The 13,511-nt window shown below is 38.4% G+C and overlaps 1 long non-coding RNA gene across 1 annotated transcript in view; it reads right to left on the reverse strand.

Moving 5' to 3' along the window:
- Positions 1-13,021, reverse strand: part of LOC101749139 — a 219,515-nt gene extending 206,494 nt beyond the window's left edge. The window contains exon 1 of the long non-coding RNA XR_006936298.1: positions 4,967-13,021. This is a non-coding gene — a long non-coding RNA (uncharacterized LOC101749139). The remainder of the gene's footprint in view (positions 1-4,966) is intronic.
- Positions 13,022-13,511: the final 490 nt, after the last annotated feature.

The raw sequence follows: 13,511 nt of genomic DNA on the forward strand, positions 1-13,511 counted from the left end.
ATTTCAAAGGCTATCTGAGTCCAAGCTTCCTGCAGCATAATTTCACTAATCCTACATCACCCCTGACAGATAAGTATCTTGTTGAGTCTTGCATATTCCAGTGATACTGGTTACAAAACAGCCCTTGGCAGCCTTTGCTATTGCATAATTGCTCCTAAAAAGGGACCTGGGTTGACTTTGTAGAGTTTGAAACTTGCCAAATATCTCAACCTCTTTTTTACAAAGTGAAAAAGATTAATCATCTCAATTTGGGATCCATCCTTCTTAAAACTGAAACTCACCAGACATGGAAAGGTTAGGCTTCCTTAGACTGATATTTAGTATTATGAATACACAGAAGGTTTTTACTGTGCTCTATGCACTTCCCCAGATACCTTTCTTTCTGAAAGCAAATCATTTTTTTTGCTTTTTTCTACTCCAGTCCTCCCTTCGTATCCCCTCCACACAAAAAACAGTTTCAGTGATTGAATCCTTAGCCGGACAATGAATTGAAAACTAGGAAAGATTAATTTGTCTATTGATATTTCTCACCAGCAGATTGCAAGGCTTACTGATTCATTCTGCAAATATGAGTTTTCTCCTTCCTGCTGAAGTTTATGGCTATTCATTCTTGTTGTTTTCTTATTAAGTAGCTGAAGTAATTAATGACAGTAATCCACAGATATCCTTTGAATGCTCACAGACATAATCAGGTCTATTTCATTACATATCTTTAGATTTCAGCATACACTGACAGCATCTATAGCATTTCATTAGCCTGGTGCATATGATTTCATTTTCTACTATCACAGCAATAAACACTGCTCAGACTAGAAAAGGACAGTGCCATCAGCAGCAACTTTCATACTATATGCACTCAGATAAATGACAGTGATGAGTGATTGGAATTAGTAACACTCTCGGGGTCTGAAGAATCTACTGCTCCCTAAAACCTATCTTGCCACTATGAAATGTATTGCAGTTTTACCCAAAACTTCAATAAGAGTTGTTTACATGACTGTTGGAAGCTGTTGATTAGTAATAGGAATGTTAAATTCCAGTGCTCACTGAATTTTTTTCCCCCTCTGGAATATTAAAAAGGCTCAATGAAGTCTCAGATGCTATTTGCAATTTATAGACAATGACAGTGAATAAATGTTTCAGAGTGTTTTGTTGATGCTTCAGTCAGCATCAGTAAGAATGAGCAATGGGTAGAGATCCAAACAAAAAAAGACTTGCTCTGAGCCAACAATTTTGCTGCCCTCGAATACAGGGGAAACGCCACCTACACGATATGGGAGGAAAAATAAACAAACAAAAACAGAAAAGCTTTTACATTTGTGGTAAACAAGAGCCTTTGCTGGTTCTTAGGTCTTTCTCCTGTGTTTCAGAATAATCTGAGCTGTCATTGTTTACTCTAATGCTTAGATCAAGCCTGGAACATATGGTAAATTAGCAAGAAATATTTAAAGGCATTTATCACAGTAAATATCATACAGACCCCCAAAATCCTGAATGCATTTCAGTGCCAGTGTGTTTGGAAATACAATTATTCCATGAAGAAAAAAAAGTTGAAATTATGCCCTACTCCATTCTAAAGAGAATCAAAGCTCAAAGCATTGTTTCACTGACTGGGAGGGACAGGGGAAGTGGTCCCTCATACAATCCAATCCTTGGTCCAGGGTCTTACTGCCTAAGATAAAAAGCAGCACAGTTTGCAAGCAGAAAGTTACATTGATATATAACTTGAGCTGGAAGAATTCCCTATGTGGTAGTAGAATGTGCGGAGCCTAGAAGACTTCTACAAAATATTCATCAATACATTTTTTGCAAATATATTTTTAAGGCCTTCTCAGTCTTTTTCTGAGTAACAAAAGGAAAAGGGTGGAGATAAGCACTACCTGTAAGCTTACTAGGATGACCCAAATCTCTGTTACACCATTAGTATAACTACTCACTAGTAGTTCCAATGTCTAATGACTAGTTCCCAAGTCATGGTGCAAAGCTAAGTTTCATCCTGCCTTTTTATATACATCAAATTTTTTCTTGCTCTCAATTAAATCAATAAAGCTGTTCTGTTCATGGCAAGAAACAGAACTGTGCCCTACACCACTGTGCTTCGACATACCAATCTGTAAACAGACATCTATCTAAAGAATTCAAGTAAGTTTTCATTTCCCTCAGTCAACTTTAGATCACAGAGGAAGCTCCAAAGACAGCAAAGACAGATGATGAAAACCTGATCAATTGCTATCACTTCAATTTAGATAAAAAAATCACTCACTTTTCAGCTCTGTTTGGTGCCCAGAAGAGATTAGATTAAAACTAAATCAAGAGGAAAAAATCTAAACAACGGCCAATGAAAACGTTTTCTAGCTTTTCTTAGTGCCTTCTGTTAATTCTGCTACCTAAAGTTTGGCTGTCAGCAATGGCTAAAGCAAATTCCATAAGGTTTTTGAAGGTTATCAGTACTGCTGAGCATTCAGAGAAAATTAGCACAAAATCTACTTGTTTGCTAAGATTGTCCTCCTCTATGGTGGGTTTTGGAGAGAGATTTGCAGAACACAATTGGCTCAAACACTACAAATTCTTGTGTCTTCATTACTCGTTATTATATACAGCAGTAGTGTGTGATTCCAAGAGGTTCTGGTGTTAATAACTTTTTGTAGAGTCACTACAGAAAGCTGCTGACATATGTCTGTCACATTCTGATGTATTTCAATTTTGTGGATTATCTACTTTATCTCAACGGAGATAAAGCACTGAGATTATGCAGGAACAGAAACTGTTACTTTAATTTGTATTGGAATAACAGATTTGTGAACGATTTCATAAAGAACATGAATTTAGCTTGTTACAAAAAGAACACAGGTAAAGAGAAGACACCACTACTATGCTGTCATCACATACTGGAGTCTCCAAAGCAAGAGAAGTAAAAAATATTGAATGCTTTACCTAAAAGCTGGGGAATTACACTTAGTTCATCCCACCAAATTCTGTGTATGCAATACAGTAGTCAGCAACTCAAACATGAATAGCATGTCTCAGCTGCACTACATATTGAGGCACCCATCACAGCCTTTACCCCTTTTTAGAATCACACATACTGCCTACAAGTGACCAACTAGGTAGAAATGTAAATCTCATCACATGACTGAATACATTCCTATTACACAGCTGTGCATACCAAAGCTATCTCAGGATTGAATGCACATGCCCTGCACAAACAGAGCAGCACTAAGGAGTGCAACAATGAAGGGGTTCGGCATTCAGAACAGGTGATAGATACATCAGCACCCTGCACTGCTAAGGAGCCCACAGGAGTGTAAATGGAGTAATGAGTGGATCACAGACTGTGTTGACCAGTCAGTCAGCCTGTATCAGGACCACCATTGCCACCTCTGCATGATATCAGTAATCCTTTGGCTTAAATTCTATTCCCTACCTGTCAACAGTCAGCACAGCACAACATAAACAGAATTTTGCAGGGATCAAAAGGAACAATAATGTTTAAATCCCCATAAAATATGTTTCTACTTTGAGACGCCTTGTGAGGTATAACTTAGCCAAATTACCATACCTCATGTGGGCTCAAAGCTGATGGCAGTAATGAACCTGTGAGCCAGAAAAATAATTCTAATGCTCTTCTGCTTCTGCAGCTACCATAAAACTGGTTTTCCTCCAGGGTTGCTATTATTTAGCTCCTCGGTCAGTTGAATGTCCTGAGAGCACGCAAAGAGAGACAGAGCATACAGGTAGAGACACTCCACACAGTGAGTGCAAGTGCTGGTCATGCATGAGCTTATTTAAAAGAAAGCAAAATGAGACAGAAAAATTTTACCAGAGTACACAAGAAAAACAGTGGCAGCCAGCCTAAAAACCTGGGCGGTAGAAATAGCAGGCAAAGCTGAATGACAGAAGCCTTCACATCTCCCAGAAGTCACACATATTCCAAGCAGTTCAGAGGTCCCAAAGGTCACCTGAGCATTCAGGTATGCCATTCGTAGGCCTTTTCTCTAAAGTTAGCTTGTTGACATGCACTACACTAGTATGAAGGCATTGAAGTCAACCAGCTACAAGTGTAAACAAGCCTCAGATTTCACAATTGCACAGACACTTGCAAAAGCACTGTTTGGTCATATGATTTGTTTAATATTCCCAGACAAAATATTAGTCAACTACAACAAAAATACAGATATAGTACAAGTAACATCTCTCCAATAAGGCAAGAAAAGGGGATGTGTATGTCCAATGGTTACATTTTCACTTCATGCAGAAAACATTAGTATAGGAAACTAATTTTCTTTTTTTTTTTTTCAATAAATTATATTTATTAAACAACATTCGTCTTTAAAAAAAATGCAGGGCTAGCTTAGAAATGCATTCCATAAAGCACCAGCATTATATCTGGGGATTTATGTTAGTTTTTGTACTGTTATTACTCTAACATTGATTGACAAAAGCATTGCACAGTGCCACAGTGACTGGAGATAAGTTAGGAAACAATGAAAAAAAAAAAGAAAGAAAGAAAGCACACACATGAATATAAATACTCATTTGAAAATGAAATTACAAATTGATATTTTGGAAAAATATGGTAACCCTACCCTCAAATATATATATATGTATACCTAATAATTATATCCTCGTTTCCATTCCAGCGAAATGCTGGAGAATTATCACTGGAAGAGGAAAAATATACAAGAGCCAGTATTTCCCACAAAACAAATGCATGATTTTACCCAATCCAATAGGATACACGTAGTATCCCATCTTCAAACTACATTTCTCCCATTTCCCCTCCCTCTTTTTTTCCACAGATCCATTAGATGGGACTAAACTTAGCTGCAGACTTCAACACAACGAACAGCTCCCAAATTGATAAAGACCCAGGAGTTAATATGAGATTACTGCTGAGATAACAATTAGGTCTAAGAAGAGGCAACTCAAGAAAAAGAAAGAGAGGAAAGGCTTAGCTCCACAGTACCCTTTCAGCTCTTCAGAAAGGAACACGTGCAGGCTGTACCGGCTGTCTGACCGAGGTTCTTCACCGCGGTGACTCTAAGGGCACATACATCACAATGTGATTTCGCACTATGAGCAGCGTAACTCCGTAACAGTCCCGCTTTGCTGCATGGCTACATGTAACGTTCTGGGATTCATTCGGCTCCCATATAGCTTTGCTGTGACTTTACTGCTGTATTATTTTTCAGAGATTTCTGCTCCAAGATGCCCAGACTCGGGACTTGATTGATTACTGTGGTTTTCCTGGCTTGCCCACTAAGTTAATTTGAACAATTCATTTGTTAATATACTGAAACACATGTTCAAGATTACAAATTGTTTAACAAGCCTTGACAAACAAGTCCCCTGGTGGTCTTGAAGTTTCTCAGAAGCAGATGGATGAGGCACAATTTTATAGATTCTCTTTCCTATTTGTGTAAAGCTGCTAAGGACTGAAATAAGCTTTAGTGCAAACAAGGGCCATTGTCAGACAATAAGGAGACAATTGCCTGTGTTAGCACAACAATTAATTTATTTGCAGAGAACCACTCCGTCTATTTGTTACCAGAAACGTGCTAATTATTCCTGCTAATTACATGCAAAACCTTCATTATCACCTATATGAGGAAGAGGACCCCTCAGGTTTCAGTGACAAATTAATTACTGTGTTTTCCTTCTGAATGTACTTCCAGACAGTCCTTGTTATCTGAAAAATAAATTGGCTAGCAGGAATCTTGTCTCTCAGATGCATTCTGCAAACTAAAAGCAAAGACAAATCACACATCAAGTCACCATTGCTATTTTTTCAGGCAGGTATATCCTGAAGCTCTCAGAACTACTCTATTAATTTACAAGCTTTTAAACCTAATAAAATATACCATGCACTGCTAATTCACCCTATATAACTGCTTTCAGAGATCTTTACGTATCTATAGAACAATTGATAAGATAGCAGGCAGTGAGCTTTAAAATATAGCAAATAAAGCCTATGGTAAACTACACAGTCAGTACAACAGAGACATAATTTCAGTGAATAAACGTAAATTAAAATTCATATTAAAATTCATAATTATTGAAGTTAGAAATTAAAAAAAAAAAAAAAAAGTGGTTGTATTACCAGTCCTTCATTACCACCATTCAAAATCAAGACATATGACAGCTATCTCCAAGCCTTGCAGTGCATGCCATGGGCAGTGAAGTTCCTTGCAGAAGAGCGAGGAAGAGGAGGAGCACAGGACCAAGGATGTGGTTTGGAAAGTAGGGAATGTGGTCAGCAAAGGGGTTAGAGCACACTGAAGCTGGTAGAGGGAAGGAAGCTGGCATAGCAGAACACCTATAGGTTGATAATCCAGAGTACCAGCAGCATCCATTAATGGGCTCATGAACATCATAGTACAGCTCCAGAATATGAACTTAAAACTGCAACTCCAGCAGCACCAACAACACTACACTGTACAAAGCTACAGCTAAATCCATGGATGTGTACAAATTGTGCAGTTTCGACAACAGTGCTGGGCTGGGCCAGATTAGCTCAGATAGGGCTACTGAAAGGCCAGAAATACTTTCATAGTGAATCGGGTGATGCTCAGTATCCACACAAAGTTGATTCCAACAGCCACCCCACCTGATGAAGATAAAGCAGGAGTGAAAGAGGGGATTCAGAATCTGAATGTCCACAAGGCACAGCCCCATGCCATTAGCACTCTGGAGACTAGTCCATCTCACTGGACATTCCTTCACTATTATCAGGGTATCATTTGTCACACATTCAAACGTAAGACACTTCTTTTCATCTTTACTTGCATGTATAGTCCATGCCTCGGAGACCTGTATCTACTTTGTACATTTAGAGACTAATTCAAGTCCCTAACTCACCCATGATACCTCCCATGCATACTTGTTTCTCTTTTTGAGTAACTGCTGATGCTCTCTGCAGTGTTCTCCATAAGAGGCAAGAAATCCTTAATAACAACAGCAAAGCAATTTCATTATCCTCATACAAGCCTACCTTCATCCTCTCCTTTCACTTTAGTCCTTCAAAAACCTCAGCAGTACTAAAGATAATGACATGCTCAGCTTCTATACACTGTGCTGAATATGATTTCACTATATTTTCCACCCATGCATCTTGTCTTATCTCATGTGTCAGAGGGTAAATTTGTCAGAAGCAAGAACCATCTCTTTGGTGTATTTTTGTAGCAGTTAGCACTGGAGGTCACAGTTCATGTCTTAAACATGACTATGCTACAATTAATAACAATAGTAGTTGTAATAAGAGGAAGAGGAATCATAGTGCAAGTTTTCCAAACCAGAAATGCAGGGAAAGATTCAGTACTAAGAGGCCAATGCTGCTTTTATCATTAATAAAATATTTGCAGATGTGCATGGCAGACCAGCAAAGAAAGCATGCCAGCTGGCAACAGCCACAGCTGCATGCGGTTATTTATTGTTATTTTCAGTCTGTGGTCCTAACTGAGGTTTTGGCATATGAACTGTCTGTTTGTCTCCTCTAGATCAACACCCACCATCATTCCAATTAATTAAAAAAAAAAAAAAAAAAAAAAAAAAGGACATAAATGGATTATAAGGAATAGTACTGCACTGTACTTGAGTGCAGTGGCTTTTTGTTTATTTTTAAATCAGAGATATGCATACAGAAGTTAGAAGGTGAATGGCTTTATTTCCCCAAAATAGTAACACTGATAAAACTATGACTAAAGCTCTGATCCTGATAAAAGCATAGCAGCTACTTTATTTTGTTGGTATGACATTAGTCCAATTCAGGAGGATAATAAAAAAAACACAAGTTTTACTTCTGAAAAACTCTCACCTCCAAATACTTTCTAGTCCACTACAATTTCACTGTTCCAAAGCATGGAAATATTTACTTTGCATTAACAAAAAATCCCAACCCTGAAATTTAGGATAACACTCTTCTTTTGGCAAGTATGTAATCCTGTACAACTGAAAACTTGAAAACAGAGCAGACTAATAGGCACCGCTGCTATGTCTCTACCAAGTGGCCTTCGACCTACTCTACACAGAAGTAGTTTGGGTCTAGAAAACGTAAAATGAACCTATTGTCAATCTCTTGAAAATTGATCTCAACAAATATGAGTTTACTCACAGAATGCAAAAGTGGGATATAACTTGCTTATGACAGAGAGACTTTTTTTTTCTCCCATTTATTGCAGCCAAGTTTTTCACCTGATTCTTGTGTCTGTTTCTCACTAGCAAGTACTGCGGTATTTGACTGACTTGAGAGATGGCTAGCAACAGCAAAAACATGGCACAAAAACAGGAGGAGTCTATATTTGAAGCTGATGTAGGAGGAGGACCAGTCTGTAAAACTGAGATGCATAAAGACAGCTGCATGCCATCAAAATTGTTGAGAGTTGGAAGTGAAGGGGAAGATGGAAAATCAGGTGATTTCAGACTGTTTTTCCTATGACAATGAAAGGAGAAATGTCACTGTTTTCACAGTCAAACATTTGAGTAATACAATTATGAGTTTGCCTAGAAGGCAAACCATTTCAACATCTTCTAATTTGCCTAGAGTGAATGATGAGGACATATTTTTGACCTGTCTTATATCACAAAATATGGATAGGTTTAAGATCATCCAAATTAGCCGAGAAGATGCTAAAGCAGAAAGGAACCTTCCCACAGAGACAGGAGAGTATGGGTCAGAACTGGATTAGATAACACACAGACTTCATCTTGTGTTCCAGTGACTTAATCAGTTAAATTGAAACTATCAGCATGTAAAAAATAGCAAGAGAAAAAATGATAAACTCTGTCACAGCTGAAGATGGTCACCACGTGACAAAGAATGATTCAGTAATGTCTCTTGCTTCCTTCCTATGTATAAATTTTTTAAAGATCACCTCCTCCTTCCTGATTTCTTCCTGTCTATTAAGATAAGAATTTGCCTAATCAGAATTATAACAGTACAGTGATAAGGGCAGTAGTTCAAATTTAGGAGCCTAGAGACATACACATTACAGCTGCAAAGATTGTGGATCCACTATCCTACAATACTGGCATGGGCTTATCAAGTTCTCCAAGCAGACCTGCCAGTACTGAAGTTGGAAATAACTGGCCTAATTCACAGTCACAGTACTACTAGAATGTATTTTCTGAAAATCAGTGTGCATTAAAGTAGCAAGTAATTTTAATTTCCTTTATACTTGGCAGGAAAGGGGAAATGGTTATTGGGTATGGGTTTTTTTTTTTTTAGGCCTACATTTCCCTTCAGGTTTTCACATGCTCCTGAATACACATTTCCTGTCTCAATGTTGTGTTTGCTCACACCACAGCACTTTCACAGAGGCATTTACTTCCTGCTGCAAAGAAGGGGGAGGGAGGGAGGCAGTGTGTAGTTTAACACCGTTTATCTTTTTCAGACAAGGCTTGATTTAGAAGAGAACCAGCCACAACTTGTAGGGCACCAGGAGCCAAATAGATGGTTTTACTATTTGATTTTAATATTTGATTATCCACATCATTCAAAAAGAGTGTCAGTGGCAATTGCATTGTTTCTTGTCATACTGGGATCTGGACTGCATGTTCGTCTTGCACAGAAACACTGGGTTTCTGGAGCTGAAAGGCTCCCGGAGCTATTAGCTTTCAAGAATTTTGTCTTGGACTGAGTGCCTTAACTCCTCCCTGTTCTTTAGTACAGAGCTCAAATGGAGCCATCCTTCTGGAGCCTGTACAGCCCACAGCTTCCGTAGAGGTCCCCACACCCTTCCTCTCACATAAATGAGTGGCAAACGAACAGGGTACGTAAATGAAATTAATTAGCTACTGACTTATCCAGGTGGATGTCAAGGAAGAAGTGAGTTCCAAAGAGGAATTTAAATGGAGAAAAGAATGTAGGAGCTTTATGGTTCAACTCAAGAAAAAGTGCTTGCATAAGATCCCGTATGTAGGAAAACAAGAAAATGGTTTTGAATAAAATAGAAAGTAAGTTTCTGAGGCTTGCACTACTAATGGAATTGAGAGGAAGGATGAAAAATGTTAGCATTATCTCTGGCTCAGGAAGTCCCAAAGCCATGATTCAGTAGAAGGTAGGAGAGTACACCAAGAAAGGATCAGTACAAGCTTGACATTTTCCTATACTCTCCCCCAGGCTGCTGTCAGAAACAGGATACCCGGCTAGACAGATGTTTAGTCTGATCCTGTATGACTGTTCTTACTTTGTGATAGTAAGACATAAATGTGGATAGAAAGAAAGTTATGTGCAACTCAGGGGGATCACGTGAAACTTGAAGGTGATGCAGGCATAGCAGACAGTGAGGGGATTCAAAAGGAGGTGTGTCAGCTCTGGGCAAATTCCTGTCACTATGGACTTCACTCTTGAGAGAAGTTCATGCTGTCCAAAATTCTTCTCATACATTTCAGGACTTGGCTTTAGGATACGAGGCACCTTTTCTAACCTCCTCTGGTCCCTCAGCTAAATATTTCATTATTTAAAAAAAAAAAAAAAAAAAAAAAAAACACTTTCTTTCCTCTCTTTCTGTGAACTAATAACTGTCATCATGCTATTGCCAATGTGGATATTTTCTACTCTACATTTTCCAGGTCTTTGGAAGAAAACAAATCTTCCCACTGCTACTACTCCTTTTTATACGCAAGTCGAAACATATTCACTATGTACAGCATCCATTATCCCTCCAGCAGGGGTTTGGATAGCAAAAGCAGATATGTAGAAACATTTTGCAATATAATAAGAATGTCATGAATTCAACCACAATTTCTAGGTTGTACAGAGATGCACCAAATCAACACAGACCAAACACAGCTGGAATAATGGGTTAGGAAGGGTTTTATTTCCTGTTTCCTGTATAGACTACAGTGAACTGGGGAGTAATAGTCACAAGACATGTCATTTCAGCACTGCCATCAGAAAGACTACTTTTCTTGCTCCTAGCCATTTTAATTCATTCTTTTGTTACAGTCAGGCAGGCTTGCTAAAGAAACTGTATACTCAGAATGTTACGCAACACTTGCAGCAAGTATCTGTACGGCAGCTTGTTTGCTATGACAAATTGCACATAGCATGCTGCACACGAATACTCCATGTTCTCTTCTGGGTCACTGAATTGATTCTGGTTCAAATTCCTGACAAACACATTTCATATGCAAAACCAGTAAAGGACTAGCACTATTTTCTTTTGCTAGTTCAGGCTATCTTCTACTGTTAGAGCTACGTATTCTACCAGGCAACATGGGTACAAACCCACTGAGATGTTTCTTGGATGGCTATCTAGCCACTAAACGTTACATAAAAAGGACATGAACCATCCTCCCAGCAGTAGCAGCTGTCACTGCATTTTATGAGGAGATAAAGCTGTCCATGGTTATTGTATGCCTGAGAACATTTCCCAGACCAGCCCTCTCAGGTAGCTGATCCCAGTAATCTGATTTCTGAGTCCCAGCCAAGCTTAAGGAGCAGGGCAATGAGATCTGCCAAAACAGGGCTGTTTGGAGCCTGTGCTGCAACAGCACACTAGGCACCACGGAACAGTAAAGTTGCTTGTGGAGCTTAGGTTCCTCCAGGGCCAAGCCACAGAAGAGAGACTCTTATAGTCTCTGTTTTCTACTTAAATAGCCAAAATCTCATTTTAGATTTATATTCAGGAAAAAGAATGGAGGGGGAGGGCAGGAGGAGGTGACCTTGTGCAACTGCAGTGATTTCTCTCAGCAGTACAGTACACTCTAGAACTCCTCAACTGGTATTTCAGCCATCTTTTAAAATAGGGTATTTTCTTAATTAGATTTCCTTAAAACCAGTGCACTTTAAAATGCAGTGCTTTTATACCTTTAGTTGGCATCTACAATTTGTGCATCTACACTGTGATAAAGAGAAGTCCTTAAAGCAGTGAGAGTTGTTGGATTAGTGTAATCTGCTGTCTGACAGCAACACCACTTCTTACTGCTTGGTAAAAAAAGAGATGCAGACATGGATATTCTGTCAATTTGAAAGAAGGTTAAACATCTTCAGTCTGTCTTTATATACTAAGGAGTGTTTACCATTTCTGTCATTACATGCTTTTCAGCTGTAACATCACGCTTCTGTGGATGACCACAATTAATGCATCACCTCCCGAAATAATATTCAGGCTTTAGAATTATTCAGGACACCTTCCACATCAACAGCCTACAGTGCTTGCCAGTGATACTGAGAGGCATTTTTTCTGATGCTGTCAGACACCAGGTGAGAAATCACTCGTATGGAAACATGTAATGTATATGAGGGAAGAGTCAGTTGCTGAGTGTAGAAGTACCATTTTCTCATTTTGAAGGGTAAGTCTATCCTGCTTCCTTAAAAGAAGATACACTACAGGAGAATGCAACCTCAGAAAGATTGGGTGTCTGTAGCATACAAAAACTCTTACTCCCAAGACTCCACAGCCCCTAACTGTTTCAATAGGAAATAAAAAAAAGACACACATGAATGAAAAACCGGAAAGGGTGACAATGATGGCATCAGCAAAATGCCTTATGCTTCACTCAGTTATTTTATATTCAAGGCACAAGTTACCATTTATATATTTCATTAAATCTGCTTAATTTACACCAGACTCCATTGCTTCTTTGTATTTCAAGGGAATAGAAATACATGAGATACTGTGGACAAAACTGATATTTCTTGTGGGAATAAAATCCAAACAGAAGAAAGAGAGACTTAGGATTAATCTTCCTTATCATGTGATAAGAAGCATTTTCTGAGTAAAGGTACAAGTCATTTGTGGGTCTGATCACTGTGCTATGCTATTCCATACCTAAGTGTAGAAAATGTTTCAAATATTTAATAAATCGGGGCTAATTATATAGAATAATTGAATCCTTAATATAAAGCCTGAGATACTTTATTCTTCCAGCGTTACTTATTGCTGATGTGAATACCATCAGAAGAGATAAATCTACAGACCTGCTCATACAAAGAAGACAGCAAAAATCACTTCTAGTTTTGAGAAAAACACTAAGCTCTGGATACAGTTAATAATTAAAGTTCAATTATCTTTTTCCCTTCCCCCCCCCAAAAAAAACCCTCTTATTTTAATTAATGCTTTTTTATGCCAAGTATCTGTTTTACTAAGAGAAGAAATGACTTTCTATTAGAAGCAATGCCTACTAGAACTACACTCAAGGGCAGTGTTGTATGGCTAAAGCTCTTCCCTTTATAATTATATGTCATAACATTTCACAGGATTCACGAAGTTCATACTTTTTCAATGCAAGAAACAGTTGGAATTTCTGATCTGGAGCGAAGGAAAAAAAACACCTGTCCAGAGTTGAAGTAATTTTTGCATTTTAAACTGTAGGTGTGGGGCTTCTTAAAAACAGGAAAGGTCATTTATTACCCTAAGAGCTACCATTTTTTAAACTATTATGACTATTTGCATACATTTACATGCACTGAAAGCACAGCCATTCAGAACAAACAAGGTTCATTATGAAGACAAATATGCAGAGTATGACTGAGTGACAACGAATACAATGGCTGATCTAAACTTCTT

Source organism: Gallus gallus, chromosome 2, assembly GCF_016699485.2.
Source record: "Gallus gallus isolate bGalGal1 chromosome 2, bGalGal1.mat.broiler.GRCg7b, whole genome shotgun sequence".
Classification (NCBI taxonomy): Eukaryota; Metazoa; Chordata; class Aves; order Galliformes; family Phasianidae; genus Gallus; species Gallus gallus.